This window comes from Balaenoptera borealis (genome assembly GCF_965194805.1).
Source record: "Balaenoptera borealis genome assembly, chromosome: 4".
Lineage (NCBI taxonomy): Eukaryota > Metazoa > Chordata > Mammalia > Artiodactyla > Balaenopteridae > Balaenoptera > Balaenoptera borealis.
In genome coordinates, this window is record NC_138861.1 from 9251801 (window position 1) to 9278724 (window position 26924).

Genomic DNA, 26924 nt, shown 5'->3' on the forward strand with positions numbered 1-26924 from the left:
TTTAGGCTAATGCTACTTCTTTTATATACCATTTAAAGTCATTTAGAGAATTAAATGGGATGGTTTATATTTTTTAAACCTGATAATACCAAGTATATTGTAAGACTATAAAAATTAAGACTTTATTCTAGATCTGTAATGATTACAAGCTATAATTATAGTGCCATAGTTTTATACATTCCCATATTCAAAAGAAAAAGTAACAATTTCAGGCAATGAACTAATTTATCAAAATAACAGATGATTCAAAACTCAACATTTTAAAATATTTTATCATAAAGTTACTTTATTTTTTATGTTAAAGTTATTTTAAAAACATTATGCAAAATCATATGGACATGCTTATCTCAAAAAAGAAAATATATATAAAAATATCTATGTCTGGCTAAAAGATATAAAGACACTTCCAAAAATAACAATGGTTATATCTGATAGTAACATTATGCATACTTTTTCCTTTTTGAATTCTACAGTTTTTAGTCTTTTTAACAATGTTCATGTATTCACTTTTTATAATCATAAAAATCAACTACACTTTTAAACCCAAAGAATAAAAATAAGTCCAACATTATATTTGTGTCAGTATGCTATGCCAACACGCTCTTAAATTTTTTCTAAATAACACAGATGTATCCATTCAAATAAGTTGACATTTTCATTTTGCTTTCATCTTGGTTGACTGCTTTTTAAAAAATTTTTTATTTATTTTTGGCTGCTTTGGGTCTTCGCTGCTGCACAGGGGCTTTCTCTAGTTACGGCGAAGGGGGGTACTCTTCGTTGCAGCATGCAGGTTTCTCATTGCGGTGGCTTCTCTTGTTGCAGAGCATGGGCTCTAGGCATGCGGGCTTCAGTAGTTGCAGCACATGGGCCCTAGAGTGTGCAGGCTTCAGTAGTTGCAGCACGTGGGCTCAGTAGTTGTGGCGCATGGGCTTAGCTGCTCCACGGCATGTGGGATCTTCCCGGACCAGGGATCAAACCCGTGTCCCCTGCATTGGCAGGTGGATTCTTAACCACTGTGCCACCAGGGAAGACTCTGGTTGACTGGTTTGATGAAAGTCCAAATCACATGCCAGTGAGTAAACTCACTGACCCACATCACCCTGTTCTGAAAAAAAATATTTTTAACTGTGTAACTGTGTTTCATAAACATTGAGGAGCAATAACTTTGGGAAGGAGGGAGCAACATTCCTTGACCAACATTTGTGTAAAATGCATGTGCCAGAAATTCTAATAACAAAAAAAGGAACCTGATGTCAAACATTTCAGCCAATTACACTCTGCATTCTAGAAACTCTTCCACTGGGAGGAGACCATCAATTTGATTGAATGTGTATTTTATGTTTTTACAATGCAATGTAGGCAGATTATAAAATAATAAAAGTGTACACAACTGTGTGAGTTTTTAATATTTAAATATGAATAAGTATCGAGCCCATTTTTCAGTTAATGGAACTTAGAAGTCAGATAGAAAATCATGCATTTTATTTCACTTCCCCTGAGTTAGTCTTAAAAAGAAAATGAAAAGCTCAAACAACTAAAGAATTTATAGGAAAGAAAAATGGAATCAATAGTTGTCAAATTCTGTCCTGACTTCATCTCATATTAAAGAGCAACAGATGCCTGGCCCTGTTAATAGAACTTTGGATCACAGTAATGAACAGCTTATATGAGGATTAAATGGGTTGTTTGTTTGTTTTTCCTTTTTAGTATTATTCATTTTAAAGTTTATCACAAAAGTCATAAAAAGATAGAAAAGGGCATGAGAATAGAGAGGAAGAGTACAATATAGTAACAGCTGGAATTATTTGCTTTGCAAGTTTCAAAAGTCAACCCAAATTGGCTTAAGGAAAAGGAGAATTCATCGGTTCATGTAACTGAAACATCAAGGGGAGTGCTGGCTTCAGTTGTAGCTGGATTCAGGAACCCATATGATGTCATGAAGACCTGGTCTCTCTCCATCTCCTGAACCTGCTCTCTTCCATTTTAAATTCTGTTACTCAGAAGCTCTCATTTGAAAACAACAGAAACTAACTATGGCTAGTTTAAGCAGAAATTTTAATGAAAGTATTTTCGATAGCTCACAGCATCATCAGAAAGACTTGAGAACAGGATTTCGAAACTTGTAGCCAGAAACACACCCCAACAGGGAATAACTGCAAGTTCTTCACAGAGCAGTTGACCACATACATCCGACAGGAAGGAGGAGAGAAAGATGACCAACCATCTTTTAAGTAGCAAAAGACCTTTCACATCTCCCTCACTAGCAGTTACCTAGAACCTTATTAAATATCACCAGTGACGGGTATCACTCTCTGTAGAATCTACAGTATGTAGGCAAAAGGATGGATTCTAGAGCCAGACTGCCCTGGTTCAAATCCCAGCTATTCTACTCAAGCAATTATCTGACCCTGACCAAATTATTTAATATCCTGTGCTTTGGTCCCTTCATCTGTAAAATGGGGGTAATAGTAATATATAGCCAGTGGAGAGCCATGCCCACATTTCCAAGCGGCTTCTACGGTCTAGGGCTACTCACAGATCTGCTGTCTATAGACAAAAGTGCTTTGCTAACCTGGTTGACTCACTCCCCTCTCTCACGCCATGTGATGCCAAGGAGAAGCCACAAAGCCTCCCCAAGCCTCTTACACAAATCTATTAGTCATAATACAATTGTGCTTGAAAGACGACTTAGACCAACGAACTTTTATTGTCTGTCTCCACATTTGGCTGTAGCAATTTTTACTCTTTTCTAAACTGTTCTCATCACGTTAAATATTGAAACTGTGGCAGCAAAGTTGATTACATTCATATGTGCAATGAGATGTACGTTGCTGTCTCCTACCCCAAAATCATGATCAAGCATGTGGAGTGGGGAATGCATTGTTCTAGGTGGTTGGTATGCATCAGTGAACAAACAGAAAAAGATTCCGGCTCTCCTGGGGCATGTATTCCAGCAAGGAAGTAAGGATGATATGAACAGATTTCAGAAAGCTCTTTAAAATACCATGAATTAATGCTATGAACTGAGTAAGCAGAATCCAACCTAGCTAGGACATGGAATCCAATAGATTCAATAATTTATGTCTGATTCTCCAAACTTATTAAGCTATTCTTGCGGTAGGAAATTATTGTGAGTTATTTTGCCACTTAAGGAGTTGCTGAGATTGCTCACAAATAACTAAAAGAATCAGTCTTTCCAGTTTATCTAACTACCCATTGCTCACTGACATTCTGCAAAGGAAAACATCACTCTGGATGCCTACTAATTAACTAATTAATAGGTTCCCCTCCCTCACATATTCTGAGTAATGTGCAGCCCACATTAATAAGTTCTGCTTTACTCCTCTTGATTCTGATTGATTGTCTAAAGCTAAACAAGAAAAATAAAGTATAGGCATTTCCTGAATGATAGGAGTTTTCAGTAGACAAATTGGTTACGATAGGTCCACATTTTTAAGAGTGCATTTGGTTATACACAATTGTGATCGGAAGTAAGTATCACTCAAAAGCAAAGGAAGTTGCTTTTCATATGACAGGAAATACTTTGTTTTATATGTATAGGGTTAAAACAGCCTTCTAAAAAGGTAGTTAAACTGGTTAAGTGGAGGATTCTTGACTCCTGAATACCTTGATTGGATGAGATTGGCTATCCAAGTTTGATAGCAAGGTTTAGAGAGAGATGAATTGTTCTGTATAATAAAGAAAGACCAATGTTTATTTGTAGGGCTCTGAAAGAGAGGACATGAGAATCAAAGAAGACAGGTAGAAGAGGAGCAACTGAGATGAAGAAATCTCTGGTAATGGGATAGCCAGAGGGGACTTGTTTTTTTAAACTCCTTTTTTTATTATGTCTTTCACAGCATATGTGAAATATAAATGTAAAATTCAATGAATTATCACAGGGACTTCCCTGGTGGTGTAGTGGTTAAGAATCCACCTGCCATTTCAGGGGACACAGGTTTGAGCCCTGGTCTGGGAAGATCCCACATGCTGTGGAGCAACTAAGCCCATGTGACACAACTACTGAGCCTGCACTCTAGAGCCCGCAAGCCACAACTACTGAGCCCTCGTGCCACAACTACTGAAGCCCGTGTGCCTAGAGCCCATGCTCTGCAACAAGAGAAGCCACCACAATGAGAAGCCCGTGCACCACAACAAAGAGTAGCTCCCGCTCACAGCAACTAGAGAATGCCCACATGCAACAACGAAGACCCAATGCAGCCAAAAATAAATAAATAAATAAATAATTTAAAAAAAATTTTTAATGACTTTTCACAAAATAAATTCCCATATAGCCACCACCTGAATCAAGAAATAAAATATTATGAAACTAAGACATTGGTGTTTTTGAAAAAATCCAAAAAAATGACACTCTTAGGTAGACTAACTAAAAAAAAAATAAAGACTCAACAAAAATCAGAAAGAAAAAAGATAAAAGGATAAAAGATAAAATAAATCCTTTTATTTGCAAAAATAAAAAGATTGTAAGTGTCTACTATGAAAAATTATGTGCCAACAAATTGGATAACCTAGAATAAATGGATAAATTACTAGAATAATGAGGAAATAAAAAATTTAAACTGACCTATACCCAGTAAGAAGATTTAACCAGTAATCAAAACTCCTAAAAAAGAAAGGTCCAGGACCAATAGGCTTCAATTGTAGAATTCTACCAAATATTTAAAGAAGAATTAATACCAATCCTTCTTAAACTCTTCCAAAAAATTTAAGAGGAGGGAACACTTCCAAACTCATTCTTTGAGGCCAGCATTATCCTGATACCAAAGCCAGACAGAGATATTACAAGATAAGAAAACTACAGACCAAAATCTCTAATGAATATAGATGCAAAAATTCTCAACAAGATACTCAGTATACCACATTCAAATGTACCTTAAAAGGATTATACACCATGACTAAGTGGGTGCTATGCCTAGGATGCAAGGATGGCTCAACACACAAAAAATAATCAATGTAATACACTATATTAACAGAATGAAGGGTAAAAATCACATGACCATCTCAATTGATGCAAAAATAGCATTTGACAAAATTCAACATGGTTTCATGATAAAAACATTCAACAAACTAGGAGTAAAAGGAAATTACCTCAAATAATGATAGCTAATATGATAAGCCCACAAAAATCATCATACTCAATGGTGAAAAACTGAGCTTTTCCTCTACGATCAGGAACTAGGCAAGGATGCCCACTATCACCACTTTTATTCAACATAGTATTGGGAGTCCTTGCCAAAGTAGTTAGGCAAGAAAAAAGGATTAAAGGCATACAAACTGGAAAGGAAAAAGTAAAAATACTTCTGTTCAGAGATGACATAATCTTGTTTGTAGGAAACCCCAAAGATTCTACACACAATAAAAGCTGTTATACTAATAAACAAATTCAGCAGATCTGTAGGATAAAAACATTAACACAAAAATTAATTGTGTTTCACTACAGTCTAAAAAGTAAATTAATATGACAACCCCATTTATAATAGCATCCAAAAAAGCTATTTAGGAATAAACTTAACCAAGAAGGTGAAAGTCGTGTATACTGAAAACTACGATACATTGCTGAAAGAAATTAAAGAAGCTACAAATCAATGGAAAGACACTCCATGTTCATGGATCAGAAGACTTAATATTGTTAAATGTTCCTACTATTCAAAGTAATTTACAGATTCAATACAATCCCTACCAAAATGCCAATGGCACTCTTTGCAGAAATAGGAAAAAACCTAAAATTCATATGGAATCTCAAAGAACCCTAAATAGCCATAATAATCCCAAGAAAGGACAAAGCTAGAGGCCTTGCATTTTTCAAAACATATTACAAAGTTTCAATGATGAAAACTGTATGGTGCTGGCAGAAAAACAGACACATAGACCAATGGAACAGAACAGAGAGCCCAGGCATGATGTATTTTAAAGCTGTTAGAGAATAAATCCTAAGAGTTCTCATCACAAGGGAAAAAAACAATTTTTCCACTTTTTTTTTTACTATCTATATAAGATGATGGATGTTAACTAAATTTATTCTGGTAATCATTTCATAATATATGTAAGTAAAGTAATTATGCTGTACACCTTAAACTTATACAGTGCTAAGTGTCAATTATATCTCAATAAACCCAGAAGAAAAAAATAATAGAGAGCTCAGAAACAAACTTTCACATATACATTCAAATGACATTCAACAAGGGTGCCAAGACTACAACACGAGAAAAGGATAATCTCTTCACCAAATGGTGTTGGCAAACTGGATAGCCACATACAAAAAATGGTGTTGGATCTTTACCATATACTGTATACAAAAATCAATTCAAAATGGAATAAAGACTTGAAACTATAGAAATCCTAGGAGAAAACATAGGAGAAAAACTTGATGGCATTGGTCTTTGCAATGATTTCTTGGTTATGACACAGAGGCACAGGCAACAAAAGTAACATAGACAAATGGGACTACATCAAACTAAAAAGCTTCTTCACAGAAAAGGAAACAGTCAACAGAGTGAAAAGGCAACCTACAGAATGGGAGAAAATATTTGAAAACCATTTATCTGATAAGGGATATCTCAACAACAACAAAACTACATAACCTGATTTTAAAATGTGCAAAGGACTTGAATAGATATTTCTCCAAAGAAGACATACAAGTGGCCAGCAAGCATATGAAAAGATGTTCACCAACAAAGGCTGATGAGGTTGAGGAATAAAATAGAACCCATGTGCACTGTTTTGAGAAAAAATTATTTGGTCACCCTTGTCATAAGTATGCTTATCTTCAATTGTGGCAGATAATGCCGAACTTTTTCCCAAAGTGATTGTACCAATTTATATTCCCATCTATTTGGGGACTCGGTAATCATCCTCTTGGTCTACTTGTCAATTCTTGCACCAATAACATACTTAATTTTTGTCACTTAGCAATACGTCTTGCTGTCTAATAAAGCAAATCCTTTCACCTCATTTTTGCTCATGAGTGTATATTCTGTGTCTTACCATTTCCATTTGCATCTTAGATTCACCTTTTACCAAAAAAACTCTTGGAAACAATAATAACGTGGCTAATAACAGCAATTGCAAGTATGTTTAATTTCATGAGTTTATAATGATACTCACTGGTTATCTAAGCAGGGCGTGAGGGCACCAACTGATCATTTTGAAAGCTATTAAATAAAGGGAAAGAATCAAGCATTTAACCTCCCTTTTCTATGTGAACTGTATCTCAAAGTAACCAAAGAGTTTATGAAAGTTTTTATGGAAGTGTTGCAGCTAATCAACGAAGGAAGTGCTAAAGAATTACAATGTCACCATTTTGTAACCCCTAAAGAATAAATGATCTTCGATGGCATCTAACATCACAGAAAGGACACATGCCAGCGTGGTGGCTCTTCAGACACCACCACCTACACAGTGTTCCTGTGAAAGGTGAAACCGGAATCTGATCAAGAGTATATCAATTTATAGGAAACATAGGAGGAGAACGGTTAAAAGACACCACAGATTCAGCTGGCAAATTCCAGGTTGTTACCGTTCTACTGCACCAGTTTCTCCCACAAAGAAGCTGTGAGGGCAGAGGAGACAGAGGCAAAATAGATAGAAGGAGAATTTACGTATCAAAAGGTACTTGAGACAGAGCTGTTGGGAAAGAATTCTCCGTAGGTGTTTCTGAATGTCTTGTGAGCAGAGGTAGGAACTGTCTTTTGGTTCTAGACTGTTTTTCAAGGATGGTTTTAGAGTGAACAGATTTGGAAGATTGAGATAGTGTCTCCCTCCAGAGTGGAGCTCGGGTTTGCTTTCTGGCCACTATAGTAACGATAATGTCTCCCTCCAGGTTTATGGCTGGCAGGTCTGCTTAAAGCTTATTATAATATTTTGGTGTTTCCTAAGCTTGGAGTTCTTCGTCTGTGACACAAACGCACTATGTACAGTGTCCCTCTGGCCACTCCAGAGGGGGAGAGGGAGGGAGGGAGGGAGAAAGAGAGAGAGAAGTATCTCATATGCAAATTTAAGTGGTTTGTTATCTGGAACTTTATGTGATCCCTTTCTCCTCCATTTTGGTAGTGGCGTCTACTATACCCACTGAATGTTGTGGTTGCGTAAGAAGGAAAGAAGTCTAAATTGGCAAAAGGATTAAATATCACATCTGGGTCGTTATGGTGCGGAGCGTCGACTCAAAGAAAATTGACAACCTAAAAGTTGAGAGTTCTGCTTTCTTCAGCGGACGTACTGAGGACAGCAAGCCTGGGAGGCAACATCTCAAGTAACCCTGGGAAAATTGCTCCGAGGAGGCGAGGGGGGAGCTACGATATATAGGAGTTTTGCAACAAAGGGCGGGTAGTAGAAACAAAAGGTTACTGTTAATGAAAGACAACTAGGTATCTCAAGTTAAGGAATTTAGCGCTTTTCTGCAAGATGCAAGAATCTGGGCTCAGTGAAGTCATTCCTTTGATACGCGCCTCAGCTCTCTGGGGCCAGTATCCCAGGTTTTCAAATCTTGAGTTTGCTCAGGGCTCACCTTGGGGCGTGGCTGCAGTCTGATGGCTGCTAGATGGCAGGTATTCTTTGTTTCCTTCCTGAGTTCCCTCAGGGCTCACCAGCTCACTGTCGGAGGTGGCTGCAATCGCTGATGACTGTGACATCCTTTGTTTACTGATACAGCAGGCAATATTTTACTTCTCAAGAGCTTGAGAACACAGGAGCCCAGGAAATGGAAGAGGCCCTGAGAATTCGCAGAAATCTTGGGGAGAGCTTTGGACACCCTCGGGGTAGTCTTTCTTAAATACTGAAGACGACGTGGACCTCTGGATGGCAACTGGGTTCAGATACAAAGAACCACACAAGTGACATGCTATTCAGTTCCACACCTGTTCTTTATTCATGCATTTTTAAATTCTTTTATTTAAAGTTTGTAGTAATTTTAAACTGTGCTGCAAACACAATTATAAGAGCAAGGCAAAGCTAGAGGTAACAGAGGAAACTGAGAGGCTGCTTCTTAACTTAGATCGATGAAAAGGTAAAGAATATGCTTCTAAGTCTGGTTTCTGTTTCTGTCTGTTTTGATAAGCCAACTTATTTAGCATGCAATAATAAAGTCTTATAGTTTGGAAAACACTTTATTATTAAAATTCCTGTGGGAAAAAAATAACTTTATTCTTGCTATCCTTACACATTCTAGTCCCAAGTCCCTTTTTCTCATTGAAACATCTGCATTATTCAATTTTTTTAACCCCTGGAGTCTTCTTAGAAACGTAACTCATATTACAGAACAGACTACAAACTACAACTGTGCAGACTGAACTGGAGGTAGACAACTGACCGTCAGGCTCCCTTAGAAATTGTCTGGATCTAGGCAGAAGACATCCGTAATAGACTTACGAATGTTTCAACACTTCTACCAGAATAGTCAGGCTGTCAGAAATAATCTGTGGTTTGACCAGAGAAATAAAAATTTGGCAGACACATACTTGGAAAAAAAAAAAAAGACTTTCACAAAACTGAATAAACCACACATATGAACAAAATTTAGAAGATGCCAATACAAACGTACTCACTTTCCCTTCTCTAAACACAAAATATTTTTTTAATATTTATCTTTGCAATGAAACTGTTCTGCCAACGCGATGTCTATCACTAAAGATTTAATTCCGTGTTTACCCACTGTGTTCCAGGAAATGCATGTTCTATGAGATGCTAACAGGATTCTCATAAAAGTATTTTCTATGCTAATCAGTTTAGGTAGCTGTACATCTGCCTCCTGGAAATTCACAATGTACATATTAAAGGCTCTGGGAATTCCTACAGTAAAGAGATGTGCTTAATTCAGTATTTAACAAAGTTATTTTGGCCACTAAATCATGGAACACTTCTAACATCTTACTGAATTGTTTCTGGGGAGAAATGGTAATTTAATATCCAGTAAAACAATTCATTTCCAAACCCAAAATGGGCTAAGATGATAAGAGACCCAGAATTATTTTTTCCAGGAGTTTTGGATCAGACATTAGTTGATGGTGTACCCACTACACCCTCTCTCATGGCATTCTCTCTTCCACGGCATTTGTTTTAATCAATATTTTTTTCTATTGAAGTATAGTTGATTTACAATGTTGTGTTAATTTCTGCTGTACAGTAAAGTGATTCAGTTAAATATATATATATATATATATATATATATATACATTCTTTATTTTTATGTTCTTTTCCCTTATGGTTTATCATAAGATACTGAATATAGTTCCCTGTGCTCTACAGTAGGACCCTGTTGTTTCTCCATTCTATATATCAAAGCTTACATCTGCTGACCCCAGCCTCCCACTCCATCCCTCCCGCAACAGTCCCCTCCTCCTCAGCAACCACCAGTCTGTTCTCTATGTCCAAGATTTTGTTTCTGTTTCATAGATAGGTTCATTTGCATCTTATTTTAGATTCCACATAGAAGTGATATCATGTGGTATCTGTCTTTCCCTTTCTAACTTACTTCACTTAGTATGATCATCTCTAGTTGCATCTGTGTTGTTGCAAATGGCATTATTTTGTTCTTTTTATATGGCTGAGTAATCCACGGCATTTTCGTGTTCAGTCAATCAGATGGGTAATGGACCCTGGCATATGGATATCAGAAGTCACAGGTGCTGATTCTTCCAGTAATAATTGTGAATCCTTGAGGAATTTTAAACCTCTGAACTTCTGTTACATTATCAATAGAACAGAGTTAATCCCTGCTTTGTTATTCAACATCCACAAACGTTAAAAGCCACTTCTCAGGAAATCTACATTCTAGAAAAGAGTGAGAGGGAGAGCGAGAGATTTTATAAGTATAAAAATAAATAAGAAAATATCAGTGAGTGATAAATTCTATAAGAAGAGTTAACATAGGATGATGTGATAATATCTGGACCACTACTTTTGATTGAATGGTTAAGGAAAGACCCTCTGAGGCGATGACATTTAAACTGAAATTTGAATTACAGGCAGGCGGATATTTGGGATGAGGCTCTCAGGAGAAAGAGCGGTGAAGGGTCTTAAAGTGGACAGTGCAGTGGGGGTGAGGGAGAGTGATACGAGATCAGCTTGGAAAAGGAGGCAGAAACCAGATCAAGGTTGGCTTTATAAGCCGTGCTATTTTTTCAAGTACAGTGAAAAGCCACTGGAATGTTCCAAAGACGGAAGTGACAAGATCTATTCAATCTATGTCATAGAGCGGTTATAAAGATTAAATGAAGTATTGTGCATGAATCAGTCAGGGTTCCAACAGGACATACTGAGACTGGGTAATCTGAGGAGAATTTTTAAAAGAGACCATTTGCCAGGAGTAGGTTTTAAGGAACACACCAGAAACAGTTCAGTACCTGTGGGCTGTTAACAAGGGAGCCCAAAGCCTCAGAGGACTGGCTGTCCAAACCCAGAGAAGGTAGTTACATGGAGAACGTCAGCTGAAAAGAGCCTTAACCTTCAGGAAAGGGATACAGACAATCTGCAGCATCACAAAGGGGAGAAGCCAGCACGTCACGCTACCCCGCATCCCACTGGCCCAACCCACTCAGGAGTCCAAAGCAAAGAAGCCCATTGATGAAGATCCACACAGAGAACGAGGAGTAAGGATGGAGACGCAGCAGAAAGTGCCCAGCACTCTCCACTCCTCTTGCCCCTCAGCAACCACTCCGGTCCTTTGACTAAGTGAAAAGCTTGTGTCCCCGGTCAGCTACCATCCCTTCCAGGTCAATTCACTCACATCACCACTTGCAACCTAAAATGGTAACCACAAACAGTGCCCTTCATAAAAGGAGTGGGAGGGAACATGGGGGAAAGAAACAATTATTACAAGGCAAAGGTGTTACAATCTCTGCTTCTGTAACTGGTCACTAAGCCTAAATTTTTAACATAGTGACTTTCTTCCAAAATCCCCATTCCATGTTTTCCTTATTTTCTTAAAGCACGTTGCTTGAACAGGTTCTTAACCTGATCACTTGAGTCAAAACTTTAGTCCTGTAGGAGGAGCTGGGTCCTTTGGTGGTCCTGTCTTTATTGTGTTGCCACAGTTTTCTATTGCCAAGGGCCACGGGGTAATAGAGTCCTAAGTAGCTAAGAGTCCCACTTGGGTTCCAGAAATAGTTCTCCTCACCCTGCGCTGTATAGCAGTAACTCAATTTCCCCTTGATAAATAGGATCATCACCCCAAATAGTACAATAACCTCTTCTCTGTCTATTGCTTCAGTAGCCTAAAATGACCAGCGGGCAGGCTCATTTCTAATTCAACGGAACTATTATTGAATTCCTTAATGGATGCATTTCTCCCTCCAGCACTATAAACCCATTGAGACCAAGCTCGCATGGATGGGAACAAAAAAATTCCTCAAATTATATATTAGGTATAATAATTGGAAAGTCCATTCTCACTTCCAGCTCCTGGATACATGGATACGTGGAAGATGGTACCCTATTTTGGCCTTGGTTGAAGGTGTACACGGAATCTTGTACACAGCACCCTGTCCTTACAGGATTTTACTCCTGATGGTGCCCAAAGTGAGCCTCCAGATGCCATCCCACAATTCCAGGAGAATGACATGAACACCATGAATGGTATCATGTTGAGAGCCCAGCAATGGCCTTTGCTACAGGCAGATTGGACACATTCTTGGTGTCAAATGAATCGGTCTTGATGTGAGGGTACCCCTGTTGGTGAGCCCACCCACAGCCTCCATTCCTGCCACCATACCTACTTCATATACTTCCATTGACCAATCATGTGAAAGGTTAGGGAAAGAGGCTGACTGACATCCCTAGGAGAGATCGTCTTATCCACTTAATTATCAAAAGCACACATTCACCACCAGGATACCGTTGAACGGGCATTTACATGGAACACAAATATTCTCCCACCTTTGCTATGCTGAAAGGCCCATCCACATACCTCTCCCTGAGACCTTATCACTAGTTTTCCTATATTTTTCTTTCCAAAGCCTTAACCGCTGGTCTATCCAGTTTATGTAAATCCATACTGCAGCCTAGCTCACCTTCCATATTAAGTGGACAACCAGAGGACTGCCCAAAGGTCTGCCCACTGAGAATATTTTCTTTCATCGCTGTCTTTCAGTGCCACCCCTAAGTGAGGCTGTATGTGGCAACTATCCATTTCTGTTTGATGCCCACATACTATCCATTCACAAACCAAGCTCATCCTTTTTCTTCTCCTTTCGGCTGGTCATAAAGAAATCCCCCATTAGATGGTAGGTATAGTCTGAGGGAATGGCAGGAAAGCAGTTAAGTGCAGCAGCCATGGGAGTCTAAGCCATTCATTCATGCCATTTATTTGTGCCTTCTGACTTTCTTTGGCCCTGTCTCACATAGATCATTTTCATTTTTTATTGGCATGGTCCACACACGTCGACATTTACGGTGCAACAGTTTAGATAACGCCCAGTTCATAATAGGCATTTTGGGTCACATATTCACTTATATTCAAAGATCAGGTGTTCAGTCTTTACCATGCCCAGTAGCAAGTTAAAAGATGTTTTTCAAGTGGAGAATAGTTGTCAGAAGAGGTCAAGTTTTCCAAACACCTAAGGGTCTGCACCTGTGAGCTTGAAAGAAGCTCTGTACATCTCTGTCCAAAACAAATGCTTAACACCGTCAGGTCTAACAGGTCACAAGTGTGAACAGCACAGACTTGCCGAAGAACCTTCCTTGCTTTTCTTACTCCAAGCTCTGCTCATAACTGGCAGCATTACAGGTTTTCCAACAAATGTGAAGACTAGCATCTCCTTATGTGGTATATGCAGTCTCCCAGTTCCAGAGAGGTTCACAAAATGTTGTGCTTCTTCTTAGCAGTGGGCCAAGCAAAGCACAGAAACTTATATCTCAATTTAGAAGGGATGTCCCAATGCATCCAAGATGACTGGCTATCTAGAAACTCCGCCTATGTGACAGGTCCTTGAAATCAGCAGGGCTTTTCACTCTCCCCCTGACACATGTCTGTCTTATGAAGGCATGTAGGTGCTTGGTATTTCCTGCTCACTAGGTCCAATAAGCATAATTTCATCAACCTAGTGCACTAGCATAATGTGCTATAAAGTATCAAGGTGATCAAGTTCCCCCTGAACCACATTATAAGAGGAAGGAAGTGGGTTGACATAGATTAGATGGCCCCTAGGCAAGTCAGTATTCTGCTATCCCTGCTACTAGAAAGCAAACTACACCTTGTGAATTTAGCTGATAAAAATGCCAAAAAAGCATGTACTAGGTCAATAGCTATACACCAGGCAGGGGGCTATGTTTATTTCCTGCTCCAGTGAAGATACCTTGTTCAGAACTGCAACTGCAATTGTATTACCGTTTTATTACATCTGTGATCATCTACAGCCATAGATAAATGGTAAAATATAAAACAAAATCTTAATGAATTTCCCCCACTGCTAAATGGACTCACTAGCAAAAGAATGAAAAGGTTATTTCCTCAAAGAGAAATAATACCTGGCCTCTCTTTTATGAATGCTGGGATCTCTTGCCCCGGGAGGTGTTAATACATTGTGGAGTTCAAGCGTAGAGAAGGAAGAAAGTAAATTGCCCAATTAGTGGTTGGTGGGGACCTTGGGCTTTGAAGTCAAAGGGAGGTCTGATCTCACTCCAGGAGACAGCTGGATTCCTCGAGTTTAAAAGGATGCTTAAGTGGTGGTTTCCATAAGAAGCAGAATTCTGTATTCTATCCAGGGCAGCGCCCTTGGAGATTGCCAGACCTCTGAATGGAGTGGCAGCGTGGTTCTGGAACTAAGTCACTCATCACCGTCACGTCATGCGGTGAAGGTGCTGATGGCCAAGTTCGGCACAGGGGGGCCAGTGGAGTTTCCCATCTGAGAATGATGATAAGAGTTCAGACCAGTAGCACCTCTGTGGTGACTGTGACGGACCTAAACCAGAGGCCAGGTCTTGGGTAGTCCCAAGAGACATGAAAAAAAAGGTCCAGGAAAAATGATTGGATTTGGATGTCCCATTATTCCGTCAACCTGCAGCTGAGACAGATTGTACTTAATCGGTAAGAGTCTTAAAGGTATTTTGTTCTGGAGTCTGTATTTATAAAGCACGTTGATGCCTTGATATAAAAATACTCAGAAAGCAGACACCTAACCATATTTCAATGATGTGTGCAAACCCTTGGATAATGCAGAAGTGAGCTATAACAAAGGGACCACCCTTTGTTTCCCTCTCGGTAAGTCTGTCACTCTTGCTTTCATGCTGCTTCCTCTCAAGTCTTTTCATAATAGTCTTAACAGTCATGTCAACATACCACTTTTTAGACACTGTTTAAGAGGCACTACTATTGGAAGACTGTATTCAGAGGAGAAGTTGCCCTGCTCCTCACATCCCTCGGACAGAAAGTCAATAAAATCTTATTTTAACAAGAACTAAAACTAAAATATTTCGTATAATATTTTCACAAGGAATATTTTTTAAATCACCCTTGCTATAAAAATAGTGCAGCTCACTCCATCAGGTCTTAATTAAAGGCAGACTTCTCCACACACTTTGAGAAGTAATTTGCCCAAGGTATGCAGCTTTCTACATTTTTCAAGCTCCAGCACAAAGAAAGCATTCTCTGCTTGCCTCTTCCCAGTTGCATAATGGCTAAAAAACTAGTAAGAGAATATTTTTCAGCCCGAAGTTGGAAACTTTGTTTTACTGAATTTTAAAAACACCCAAGCATTATATTTTTTTGACAAAGTCAACGGTTCCTCTCTAGTTATCAAAACAAATGGCACCTTATTTAACTCAATAGATGTTACACTTGAAATCTACATGCCTGTTCACACTCTCTTCTTAGGGTTTGAAATTATGCAAATCCCTAAAGAATTTTTCTTGTTCCGGAAAAATGAATACTTAAGCATACAAAAAACTGCAGAATCACCCCCAAAATAATTCTATATGAAGTATTTTTTAATTCTACTGCAAGATACTCACGGGACTCCAAGAACATTTAAATCATGGCCGTAAACAATTCAAGAACCATGGCCTTCCACAAAGAAAAAAATAAATAAAAATCGGCATCAATGTCATTACATTATACGTGCTGGGATGCTCAGAGACTTAATGGGAAAAGAGAAGACTCAAAATGCCCCCTAAAAGCTTCTGTAAACACACTTTTATAATTTAATCCCATTTGTTCTCACTTTTCTACTTGTGGCCTAATAATGATGTAACAGGATCTGGCTACATCATTCATCAAAATAACAGATAAATGTTTTTTCATCAACATGACCTCACATATGGTATAGCAGGAGCTCACCACTTTCTGAGTCTATGAGCATCAAAATTTTTTAATTTAACTATTAGAATATTATACTCTGGTGTCTTCTATAGATCGTGAGTGTTCAAAACACCTGGAAATGGTGTTCTCTAGGATGTTTTCCAGAAAAGCTAAAGGTCCAGTCCTGGATACCTCTAGGAGGAGTTTGCTTGGTAAGACGTACATTTACAGCTTTTGCAAGGAGTCAATAGTCCACGTTTCCTGGGACACCACGGCCTTAGAGCTGCAATAAGCAAGTCTAAGAAGGTGATTTCTCCCAGGATCCACAGTCAGTGTTTTAAAGTTTTCTTTCTTTCCTTCAGCCAAAATTTGAGAAACTGTATACGCCCTTAAATGTTGCAAATGAAAAAGTACCACTAAAAACAGCACAATGGGAAGCATTGGTAGAGGAGCTTTCGAATCTACTACCAATAAGGGAACTGAGTAAACGGAGATAAAATGGGACCAGTGAGAGCTCTTCTATTAGTGCTCTAATTAAATATTGTCCTAAATGAACCTTAAATTAGTGAAACATATTAGAATCAGCACCAGATGCCTCACCCTTAGCTTGCTGATCAAGAAATGAGATCCTCAAAGTTTACATTGGTGCTAACAATACAGAATGTACCTTCAGTAGAGGGATAAAGGATACTTCCTTCTTTTCAGTGTTTATCCTCTGTAGCTCTCTTGTTGGCAAGTGCAGTATGTTCCAGGTTTTTGGACGGTTCCTTTGCAAAGGAATAAGACTTCCGTGGTAATAGTGGTAGTCGATTAGTTTTTAGGGGGGTGTTGTTTTCTCCCCACAAATGGCAAAGTTGATTCAAGTTTGATGTAAGACCCTCAATAACCCCACATTAGTATTTTATGATTCAAATGAAAACACACAGACTTTACTTCTGAATCGATGATGTAATCCTCTGAAATTAAAAAAATAATAATGCAGGGATTTCCCTGGTGGCACAGTGGATAAGACCCCGTGCTCCCAATGCAGGGAACCCAGGTTCGATCCCTGGTCAGGGAACTAGATCCCACATGCATGCCGCAGCTAAGAGTTCACATGCCGCAACTAAGGAGCCCGCCTGCCACAACTAAATAAATAAATAAATATTTTATTTAAAAAATGCAAAGAGCAAAATTTCGGTTTCTAGTTTCAGGGCGACCGTATCCTGCTTTGGTGTCACTGATGAGCCCTCATCCCCCCAAAAGGGACTGAATAGACCCACAGTTCCTGCACCAAGAAAAGCTAACTTACTCGCTCTCATTCCCCATCTCCAGGCACACCACTCTCACAATTTCTGATTCCTGTTGTTACATAAATGAGAAGTGTAATCAAACTCAACAGTGTGTCTGTGTGGTGGGGGGAAGGGACAGTGCGGTGGGAGTGCTTTTTCCTACCTGTCTGCCACCCACCTGAAAAGTCTGTTGGTTGATCGGTTGGATTGTTTGTTTTATTAGAAAAGACTTTACTAAAAGGAAGTCAAATAATGTTATGGGTTGGGTAAAGCTGGTCTGTATAGGCCATCTACTTGAGCCAGAACAGCATTCTTTTGAGAAAGAGCTGTTTCTTTCTTCAGAATCACCTCTGTGTGGTTCTAACAACAGAGACATAAGATCCATCCTAGTTCCACACTGGCTAAGCAAGTCTGAACTAAATAAAAAGATGTCCACCTGTATGTGCCTCCCATCTACTAGAACTGCTTTAATCAAGCCGAAAGCTGAAGCAAGTGCAAGTGAAACCAAACCCAGTACTCGAACAACGTCATGGAACAGGTAGTGTCAGAAAATCTAGTAAAATAGATCAAAGACATCCCCTTTCTCTTCTCAAACTCACTACCATGGCCGTAAAAAAACCAAAGCTTGTAAATTCAGAGAGAGAAAATAGAAGAGGAAACAACGGTGGACCAAAGATGCCAACACACTGGAAGAAGGGCAGTAGAAGGAGTGGTGGTAACCGGGACGGCTGATGCAGGGGTGGCACCCCCAGGAGGAAGTGTGACACTCCTGACGAAGATGAGAGGCGCCCAGGAGCTGAAGCATCAGTTATTGATGGTGGGACTAATGTGTGAGGCTGACACCAGAAGACCAGCTGAAAGTCTGTATTGGAAGGACCAGGTAGTTTCCTCCACTTTGTTGATCAAGGCAAGCAGCCCTCCTTATCCCCTCCATCCACACTGCACTGCGTTGACCACAGGTATATTCCCTGGAGGCGTTCAATCAGAAAGGCTTCAGGTTTGGAAACGTTGGCTAGAATGAGTATGGAGACACTTGGGGCTGCAAATGAGATTAAGGGAAGTCTGCATAGAGACTTGTAGGACTTCATGGCCTTCTCCCCTTCCCTGGCCCTGATTCCAAATGCTGGGAGCCAGAAATATATCTACCATGTAGGCGAGTAAAGGACTCCTCTCTGGAGAAGTTAACCAGCCATAAAGAAAAGAGCTAGAGTCATAGACACGAAGGAGTGTCCTAATCAAAAAGGCAGTTCAACCCCCCAGTCAAGCTCCAGGAATAACAGCTGTTAGAAAACAAGCCCTGCCCAAAGACAGAGAATGTCCCATCAGAGAGGGAGTAAAAGAATGGAGAAGAGCTCAGACTCCGGAGACAACTATCTAGATTCAAATCCAAGTTTCCCATCTGCCTGTTGGCCTTGTGCTAATATTCAACGTCCCTGTGCCTCTGTTTCTTCATCTGTAAAATGGAGATAATAATGGTTCCTTCCTCATGGTTATTGTTGTTGAGATATGTATTCGTTAGCCACCCACAGACTGGGTGGCTTAAACCAGCGGTCCCCAGCCTTTCTGGCACCAGGGACAGGTTTCATGGAAGACAATATTTCCACGGGGGCGGGGGGCGGGGGGAGGATGGCTCAGGCGGTGATGTGAGCCATGGGAAGCGGCAGGTGAAGCCTCACTCGCTCCCCAAAGCTCACCTCCTGCTGCGCGGCCCGGTTCCGGCCCAGGCTTGGGGAGCCCTGGTTTAAACAACAGAAACTTATTGTTTCACAGTTCTGGAGAACAGAAGTCCAAGGTCAAGGTTTCAGCAGAGTTGATTGCTTCTGAGGCCTCTCTTCTTAGCTTGGAGATGGCCGCCTTCTCTCTGTGTCCTCACAGGGTCTTCCCTCTATCCGTGTCCATGTCCTAATCACCCTTTCTTATAAACACTCCAGTCATACTGGGTTAGGGGTCTACTCAAATGCCCTCATTTTAACTTAGTTACCTCTTCAAATACAGTCACACTCTATCATCCATATCACCCACAGAGCAAAGTATAATTACTCAAGTATTGGGACTGTTTTTAAGCTAGCTTTTCTCCTCAGAAGGGGGTGATTATTTAGTATATTTCTATTAGATGGAGAGTTTGAAGCCTATATGCTAATTACTGCTGAATATTTTTAAATCTTCAAAAATTAATAACTGTTACACTAAAGGAGAATTTAAAATGCGAGTCTGAGCATGTCACCACCCTGCTCAACATCCAGCCAAGGCTTTCCACACAGCTTATCACTTACATTTAGAAGGGGACGAGTCCTACATGTCCTCATCCACACAGCTTCATTCCCCAGTGGTATGCTGGAAATGTTCAGAAGAATTCTGCCACTTGTATTAGCAAACGTTTAAAGAAGTTGTTAGCAAACATGTATAAAAACGTACTCATTGGGGCTTCCCTGGTGGCGCAGTGGTTGAGAGTCTGCCTGCCAATGCAGGGGACACGGGTTCGAGCCCTGGTCTGGGAGGATCCCACATGCCGCGGAGCAACTGGGCCCGTGAGCCACAACTACTGAGCCTGCGCGTCTGGAGCCTGTACCCCGCAACAACAGAGGCCGCGATAGTGAGAGGCCCGCGCACCGCGATGAAGAGTGGCCCGCACTCGCCGCAACTAGAGAAAGCCCTCGCACAGAAACGAAGACCCAACACAGCCATAAATAAATTAATTAATTAATTTTAAAAAAAACCACATACTCACTGATAAATGTTTTGAGAAAGAAATTAATCATACTTCCTTATTCTGTCAGACTTTTCTCGTGGGGAGTTCTGTTAAAGAACCATGCGAGTGAAAAGAGAATTGAACTAATATGTCTAGTCCAGTCTACTCTTACCTTTAGGATAATACGTACAAGAAGAACTACTTCCAGGAAAACATTTTGTTCAGAAAGTACCCTCTCCTCTTATCCAAACTGCCTGAGGTATAAAAACCATCACGTGGATTTTTAACACGTTATCCATCTCTACTAGTTCTTTAAAAATGTCAGTGTAAGCGATGAATCACGGTAGCACTTGATACCTAGAATTTCTGAAACAAACCCTCACTTGAATGGAACATCCCAGCCCTGTGGAGTGGGAACGTCTTTAAGACTTGGGGTTATTTGGTAAAAGAAAAATCCGGACATATCCTTGTTCATGTATTACTTTCAGTGTCTGGGTAATGAGAGCAGTACCTAGGGTAATATTTCTGTGAGAGCACAATCAGAGGTAATATCTACATGGGTACCAAGTTGTGGGATGATCCACAGGAGACACGTCATCTCATTGGCAGAGGTCTCCCTAATCCTCATCCAAGCAGAATTCATTGAATCCTCATTTGTTTACACTGTGTCATTATTTTATCTCTTAAGCTGCAGAGTAATCAATTCAAATCCTTGCCATGCCACTTACCCTTGTGCAACCACGGGAAAGTTACTTAGCATTTCTGTGCCTCCATTTTTCCCATCTGTAAAATGGGAATAATAACATACTTCTCTCATAGGGTTGTTAGGAGAACTTAAGCATTCAATAAAAATTAACTACTGATTATGTTTGCGTCTCTCTTTCCCACCATGATGACTTAGGGGGAAAAAAGGAATTCAGAAGAACCAAATAACACTCACCAAGCATTTACCTTAGATACCTATAACACAATCATTTCTTATAGAAAGGTAGGTCCAAAAATTCCAGTTCTGGTGACATTTTAACTGGGCCCTAATGATGCACGCTTAGAAATGCATAAAGGACAATATCAGCACAATCAAAGGTTTTGTTCTTAAACCCTCCCTTCAACCTGTCTCTGTTTATTTCCTTTGGACCCTAACCATTATGTTTTATTCTCTCGCCTCTCCTACTGGGCTTTTCATCTTGATTCACCTTTTGAACTACCTCTTGGTTCATGAATGTTGCCTTTCTTTCCCAAAACTTTCACTAGCTTGTGGCTTCCTGGAATAGTGTCTCCTTATTTACTGTCCTTTGGTACTGACCCAGGACGCTTTCCCTTCAGGGCTTCCCACTGCTGTGCCCCTCCTGCTGCTGTGTAGGGCCCTGACTGGCATGACTCTCTTCTCTCCCTGCCAAAGCCAGGAGGCGACAGCCACGATTGCCAATGTGTAAACTAATGGCAACCAGCATGGGAAAGTAAAATGCAAAATTAATAAGAATAATCTTAGCGGATTATGCTTTAGAGATAATTCCCCCAAATATTCTTTGTAATTTTTAAAAAAGGGGCAAGAGGAACATAAACTTGGATAGACCTTACAGTATCCAAATATTGAAGAGAAGGCTAAGAGTGTTGCGTATTCCAGACTCTTGTCAATCTGCTGTTCTTGTGCAGCGTAAAGAGCAGAGACAGTAGGACCTGGCAGACACAGATTACATTCAGGTTCTGTCGCTAAATAGCACAAGACTGAGACTTTGACCTATTAGCTCTCATCTGCATAATATGTTTAATAATATCTACCTTACAGGAATGTTGTAAAGATTAAAGACAATATAGATCAATTGGCCAACAAAGATTTCTTGAGAGATGAGTGCTGAGACTGCCCTTGAATTGACAAGGAAGTCTCAGCACTTCGCTGGTGGCCCAGTGGCTAAGCCTCCAGGCTCCCAGTGCAGGGGGCCCGGGTTCGGTCCCTGGTCAGGGAACTAGATCCCGCATGCCAAAACTAAAGATCCTGCATGCTGCAACGAAGATCCCGCATGCGGTAACGAAGATCCCACGTGCCACAACTAAGACCCGATGCAGCCAAATAAGTAAATAAATATTTTTAAAAAGGAAAAGAAAAGGAAGTCTCTAAAAGAGTGGAATTGAAGGAGGAGCTGCCAGGAGAGACTGGGGATGGGGAGCTATGGTGACTCAGGTATTACTTTGGCTTATGGATGGTGGGTAACAGTTATGCAACGGATAACCTTCTGTTTAAAAAAATTCCTGAGACCTATGTATTAGCAGCTGACAAGGTATTTCCTTTTCTCTCTGAGTTAATTTTTACAACTTCTTTTTATAACGTAAGTGAATAAATTCAAGAGAAAATATATGAGCTGGAAGAAGGAAAAACCAAGCGTCTCAGCCAACTCTGTCCCATCCAGTGGTCCCGAGGGAACTTTGGGACAAGGAGAATAAATCATGTTTGTCCCTCATATGTACAAAAACTGATGGAGTCCTGCCATGGAACCTATTTGTATTGGATGAGAAACTATACTATTAAAACTTTCACCTGAGCTAGAAAAAATGAAGTCTGAATGTAGATATCATTTTGCTTCAAACATACAGACAGGTTTTTAATGGAAAACAAAGTTGCTCTGCTTTAGAAAAGGAACTGAAACTTGGGGATTGGAAACTGCCAATGGAACAGAAAAGAAAGGACTTGGGAAATAGTGTGGACTTAATTGTGTCCCCCTCCCTCCAAATTTATATGTTGAAGCCTTAAACCCTCAGAATGTGACTGCATTTGAAGACAGATATTTAAAGAGATAATTAAGTTAAAATGAAGCTGTTAGGGTAGACATTAATCTGTTCTGACTGTTGTCCGTATAAGAAAAGGAGATTAAGACACAGAAGAGACACCAGGGATGCATGTACAGAGGAAAGGCCATGCTAGGACACAGGGAGAAGACGGCCATTTGCAAGCCAAGGAGAGAGGCCTCAGGAGAAATCAAACCTGCCAGCACCCTGATTTTGGACTTCCAGACTCCAGAACTGAGAGATAAAAAATTCCTGTTGGATAAGCTCCGTAGTCTGTGGTATTTTGTTACTGCAACCTGAGCAAACTAATCTGAGAGAATATAGGGAAAGGACAGGAGAGGGAGGGTGTGGCTATGACGAGAAGTGAAGGCAGCAAGCCAAAGGAGAGACAGCCAGTAAGAAATGGTGGATGGATGGCCAATGGAGTCCATGGTGGAAAAATGATGATTCGTTAAATTTTAACTTCTGGCTTGTAGTCGGTAATAATGTAATTCCACTGCACAACTTCAAAGCTTCAGTGTGGTCTGCTAAATACAAATATGCCTTGTGTTATTGATATTTTGGTCAATGAAGGAATGGGGGCAGAGTTCAGAATGGAGAAAAGTGATTTAGAAAAAGGATTGCAGTTTCAAGAATCAAGAGAGAGGTAAAAACTAAAAACTGAGCAGATCCAGATATCAGAGCAAGAGGAGACAACGGAGATTTGATGACATCCAAACAGCTGCTCCTGGAGTTGCTGGCATAACCAGACAGTACTGAATGCATGCCCTGTGAGAAGGTTAGGTCTCCACCCTCAAGGGCCCAGAGGGATTGTGGAGTGCCTAGAAAGTGAATCTTAAGTAGATATGAAAAAAGGAAAATGTCTAATAGGTAGTTACCATCTGGCGTATTACTTTACACAGAATCTCATATTAACCCAAGACAGTTACATAGACCCACTGAGAAGGAGCTCAGATTCCTTCTGAAAGGTTCCAATGAAGTAAATAGTCAACATTGTGCTACTATAACATTGGCAGAAAACAGGAGTTTAGGTGATGTGTGTTGCATCTCTGCTCCTAAATTCAATAGCAAGTAGCCCTGATTAGACTAGCGTCTCAACACTCATCTTTGCCTTGATAGATTGCCACATAATCGACAATAAATATCCTGGTACATAACCAAGAATAAATATCCTAGTACATTGATGTGAAAGACAGTGAAAAGAATGAAAATGGACTAAAAAGAATGAAAATGGACTGAAAAGATTCTTGCACATTCTAAATGTTTCAGTACCTCTAAAGCACACACAATTAGATAACTGTCTTGTCTAACACGCAAAACATAGTACTGTGGAACAGACTACTTATTTTTACACTTTCTTTCTCCAACCAGCTAAAGAAGGATTTCTACATAACAGGAATAGAATTTTCCACCTAATGACCAGGGGTTTTTTTTTGTTTTTCTTTTTTGGCCGTGCCAGGCTGCATGTGGGATATTAGTTCCCCCGACCAGGGATTGAACCCATGCCCCCTGCATTGGAAACGTGGTGTCTTAACCACTGGACTGCCAGGGAAGTCCCTAGTGACCAGTTTCAGAAGAAGAAAATTGTTATTATTGAGTTTTGCCTTTAGTAATTACTATCCTAAACAACCGACTTTGGGGGGCTCAAGTACTGCTCTTGTTATAATTGTAGTCTTTGTCAGTTTCAGTTAGGTTTTCCAGTGTAATTCCTAACTTGTAAGATTGGGATTTGGATTGCACAATTTTTGTCAGGTCAGCAAAATGTACACATATGTTGTGGTGAAGGTTTCATCTTCCTAAGGCTACGCTTATGGGCAGGAAAAAAACAAAGTTCGCCAACAAATAAACTGTCATTTTCGCTTGGTCATAGAATTTCCTAGACTTCTGTTTTACTACTTAAGCAAGAAGTTAAAGAGACAAGAGCTTTCTTCACAAACTTCACATATTTGAAAAAAAGATTGCATAAATTAGAACCAAAAATAACTGCTTGATACCTTCTTGCTTAGCTCCAAGTTACTTTCCAAATTATTATACCTTATAACAGGGAGCAAATTCCTTTACAAAACAGTGTGCTATCCATGATTTTCTAAAACGACAGCCAAATTTGAAGATAAGGATTATGATAATTAACACTATGAACACAATCCACTATTTTAATACATTTATCATTACACGATGTTATATTGTATATTTATTTGTAGTAGTTAGCCTTGACATTAGAATTCAAACTCTTTGAAGGCCCGGCTTTGCACGGTTCACTGCAGTTTTGTTAACGGAATGAATGAATTTCTGATAGTTACTAGTATATGTTTATGTATCACATTTCTTTTGTTCTAGAAAAATAATTAAATTAATTGCCCCATAAAATTAAGATACAAAATAAAATATTTCTCTCACTTCATGACTGTAAATTTTAACAGAATTAATCAAAAGATATTTCGTGACCACTTTGGGTAGTACATTACTCACTTACTGCTTTACTCTCTAGCTTTGGTTTTCCATGATTTTCAAACACAAAGGCAAAAAATAGAAGACATAGTAATAAAGATGCTTGGCAAGATCATACTTCCCTCAAGATGATGAGATAACAAAAGGATACATTTTTCAAAAATAAGTGATTATCTTGTCTTGAACTTTAAGTATATTTTTAAATGGAAATGCATTCATAAACTTCCATATACCTTATGAACAAAACCAAAGTTTAAGTAGAAATATCTTTAATGGACAATTATCTTTTTATGTTTCAGGCTTTCCAGTAATTAAGAAATCATTTCTGTATTATCTGCATTGGACAGAGCATGCTCAATAATATGGATAAATCTACTGTGTCTAGTCAAGCAATACATTCCAGAAAAAAATGATTTTTAAAAACCATTTTGACCAATTAAATTAGATGTAGTAGTCAGGCTGTCTTCTTCTTTTCTTTCTTTGGGGGGCGTCAGGGGATGTTGCTATGGCCAGTGGTTTGGCTGGATGATCAGGGACTTGGAAGAAACATGATTGGGAAATTGGGGACGAAGAAATTCGGAGAAGAGGTAATGTGGACAGATTTACCAGAATAGCCAAAGATCATGAAGGTGTCTGTGTCCTACGTGAATGCTCACCTAAGGGTGATGCCAGCAGAGGAGGACTCTAGTAATCAATGGGACAGGATAACTTGTTCTGTGGACACCAGTCAGCTTCCTTCCCCAGCCATCACTGTAGTCACCCAGTGGGCTCGTGAGCGAAGCGGCCACGGTGGCGGGGCCGGAGGTTATGCACGGCCTCATTAGCACAGGCAGCCCTTCGACAAGGCCCACCTGAGTGGCCGCAGCCACTCAGCAGACACCAACACTGAGCTCCCTTATGGTGCCATTCCCCCCGGGGGACCAGCCAGCTACCTGGTGTCTGGTTGATCACACTGGAGCATCTCCATCACGGAAGGGGCGGTGGTTCGTCCTTGCTAGAATAGACATTTATTCCTGATATGGATTTGCCTTCCCTAAGGCTCTCTTCTGCTATGAACGTTCACTGAGCTCCAGTCAGACTGGCCTACAGCCTCATACTGGCCTCATACACACCCCAGGTCTTTTCTTTTCTTGGAGCCTTTGTGCATGGTGTTCTGTCTCTCTGGACCATTCTTTTCTCTGCTTTTATAGCCAATCCCTGCTCATTCTTTAGATCCCAGCTTATATATCATCTCCTCAAAGAGGCTTTTCTTGACCACACCATCAGAATAACTTATTTGATATTACCACATCTTTTTATTTAGATTCATTTTTTGTATTATTTTTTCCCTTTTCTCCCACTCTCATCCAACTGAGAGGGAGAAGAGATGTTAATTACCATAATAAGAGCAAATTTAAAGCTCTATGGTATGTGAGGACATACTGAAAAGTTGCCATCTATGATCCAGGCAGTGGCCTTCACCAGACACCAAATCTGCCGGTGCCTTGAT

At 39.9% G+C, this 26924-nt stretch overlaps 1 long non-coding RNA gene across 1 annotated transcript in view; it reads right to left on the reverse strand.

The window, feature by feature from the left end:
- Positions 1–26924, reverse strand: part of LOC309628618 — a 188571-nt gene that overhangs the window by 142303 nt on the left and 19344 nt on the right. The window lies entirely within an intron of this gene.